The following is a 3,300-nucleotide window of genomic DNA, read 5'->3' on the forward strand; positions in this document are numbered from 1 at the left end:
TGGCATTTAGGCCACCGCCTCGCTTTCATCTGCTGCCTTCCAGTCTCCATGCAGCAGGCTGCTCTGCTTCTCCATACAGCTGCGCACACTTCTGTACAGCCCACATAGTTACGCCAGAGTCTCCATACAGCTGCACACACTTCAGTACAGCCCACATAGTTACCCCAGAGTCTCCATGCAGCAGGCTGCTCTGCTTCTCCAGCAGCTGCGCACACTTCTGTACAGCCCACATAGTTACCCCAGAGTCTCCATACAGCTGCACACACCTCAGTACAGCCGACATAGTTACCCCAGAGTCTCCATACAGCTGCACACACTTCAGTACAGCCCACATAGTTACCCCAGAGTCTCCATACAGCTGCACACACCTCAGTACAGCCGACATAGTTACCCCAGAGTCTCCAGCAGCTGCACACACTTCAGTACAGCCGACATAGTTACCCCAGAGTCTCCAGCAGCTGCACACACTTCAGTACAGCCGACATAGTTACCCCAGAGTCTCCATATAGCTGCGCACACTTCAGTACAGCCCACATAGTTACCCCAGAGTCTCCATACAGCTGCACACACTTCAGTACAGCCCACATAGTTACCCCAGAGTCTCCATACAGCTGCACACACTTCAGTACAGCCCACATAGTTACCCCAGAGTCTCCATACAGCTGCGCACACTTCAGTACAGCCCACATAGTTACCCCAGAATCTCCAGCAGCTGCACACACTTCAATACAGCCCACATAATTACCCCAGAGTCTCCAGCAGCTGCACACACTTCAGTACAGCCGACATGGTTACCCCAGAGTCTCCATACAGCAGGCTGCTCTGCCTCTCCATGCTCGATGGTGTTTTATGCCCCCATCGTTGTCTTCCAGGCAGCGCGGCCACCGTCGACTTGAAGGCACCTAATCCTAAACCTAACCCTAACCTTATCCATGCCTTGAAGACAACGTTGGGGACATATAACACCAAGAAACCCTCTGCTCACAGCTGTGCACACTTCACTACAGCCCAAATAGTTACCCCAGAGACTGCTGAGAAGCGACCAAGTGTGCCTGAGAAAAATGTAGAGCCTGTGAGGTGGTAGAAACGGTGACACAGGAGTGGATTTAACAACCTGAATGGCGGTTGCTGACGCTGCTCTGTTCAAAGTCTATTCCACAGGTCATGGAATATAAGGGAATTTTGAATTCAGAATTGGTGTATATCTGGTTATTAGCTTTACTGCTTGCTTGAGTAGTTGTGGTTAGCCCAACTTTGTTCATTCAGCACCCATTTATTCATCTCCCACTCTAAACAAAAAAAAGTAAAAGATTCTTGAACGCTATGCGACTGTTCTGAAATCTTGTACCCTTCATTATAAACTAGGTCATGGAAATTTCATTTTTTTTTTGTCAGGGAAAAGTCATGGAATTTTACACTTCACTTAGAGTAGGAACCCTGATTCCAGTAAATATGGCTGTATTGAACAGAACAACATTTTAATATCAATAATGTTAATATTAATTAGTCAATAATGTAAAAAGAAAGCTATAAAAAAATATAGATTTTGGAAAATAAAATCACATTTTGAAGTTGTTTACTTTTGCATTTACCAAACTTTATATTATTTGTGCACTATAATGGAGATGGATTCATTTGGAATTGGCAACTTTATTGTTGTACTTTGCTGTAACATATCTACTGTACATTAAGATGAAGTCTACATCTTTCTGTTTAATAATTAATATCAAATTAAATTGGAGAATTTGCACAGCACAGCACCCAGTCCACAGCACAGCACAGCACAGCACAGCACAGTGCCCAGTCCAGCTCACAGCACAGTGTCATGTTGCGTCCAGTTAGGACCTTCCAGTTGAAAACACTGGAATAAAATTAATTTACAGGTAGCCGCTAATACCTGCTTGCTTCGCATGTTAATATTCCAAGATGTAATATTGCAAGATAAGTGCATGGGAATTCTCCCCCAGGGAAACCTGTGGCTTGATCAGCAAAATACCGGTTTTCCTGCTCTGTTTTCCCAAGCACATCGTAGTGAGTAGTTGTTGTCATCGTCAGGGATGCCCTCCCGTCCAACTGCTTCTCACACATCTGGCAGGGGGAGCAGTCTGAAGTGTGCTAGTGTTATGGGTGTTATGGGCACATACTCACTATCTGGCAGGGGGAGCAGTCTGAAGTGTGCTAGTGTTATGGGTGTTATGGGCACATACTCACTATCTGGCAGGGGGAGCAGTCTGAAGTGTGCTAGTGTTATGGGTGTTATGGGCACATAATCACTATCTGGCAGGGGGATCAGTCTGAAGTGTGCTAGTGTTATGGGCACATACTCCATACTCGCTATCGGGCAGGGGGCAGTCCTGTTTGCCCCAGTGTGGGGTATTTTGCTCTGGGCCTGCTGCTTCTGACCTGCTTGAGTCTCATCAGTGCTTTTCTCACCAGGGGCCTCGTGTATGAAAACACCACGTGATCGAACATGGTCCTTGGCAGCTTTCTACTGAAAATCTGCAGGAATAGGAGATAAGATGACTTGAGGTGGAAAAAAAGTATCATAATTGGTGTAATGTTTACGGTGTTGTTTATGGGCTGCCATGTCATGATAATTTGATCATAAAACAAAATGATAGTACAGAAGACACATGGAGGTTCAGTTGGTATATTCTATGGATGTTAAGTTGGTATATGGAGGTTCAGTTGGTATATAGAGGTTCAGTTGATATATTCTATGGATGTTCAGTTGGTATATGGAGGTTCAGTTGGTATATTCTATGGATGTTCAGTTGGTATATGGAGGTTCAGTTGGTATATTCTGTGGAGGTTCAGTTGGTATATTGTATGGATGTTTAGTTTGTATATTCTATGGATGTTTAGTTTGTATATTCTATGGATGTTCAGGTGGTATATGCTATGGAGGTTCAGTTGGTATATTCTATGGAGGTTCAGTTGGTATATGCTATGGAGGTTCAGTTGGTATATTCTATGGAGGTTCAGTTGGTATATTCTATGTTGGTATATTCTATCCAAATTGGCCAAGTTAAAACTGAGTTGAGGAGGGAATTAAGTAGCCAGATTTAGTCAGAACTGAAGACACTCACCAGGACAATCTATTTCAAACACAATGGGAAGTGAAGTGTGTGGTCTGGACAGTGGCTGGCTGGTGGGTGAGTAATAATCTTCAACAGCAAAATCTTATTTTTTTCTTAACTTTTCCATTGCCTTCAGTATAGTACCTGAGAGAGAATACGCCACATTTGTTTGGAAACGTGCAGAAACTTGTGTGAATTGTGGGTGCTTCCTTAACACTAC

The sequence above is a fragment of the Alosa alosa genome, chromosome 23 (assembly GCF_017589495.1).
Source record: "Alosa alosa isolate M-15738 ecotype Scorff River chromosome 23, AALO_Geno_1.1, whole genome shotgun sequence".
NCBI classification, from domain to species: domain Eukaryota; kingdom Metazoa; phylum Chordata; class Actinopteri; order Clupeiformes; family Clupeidae; genus Alosa; species Alosa alosa.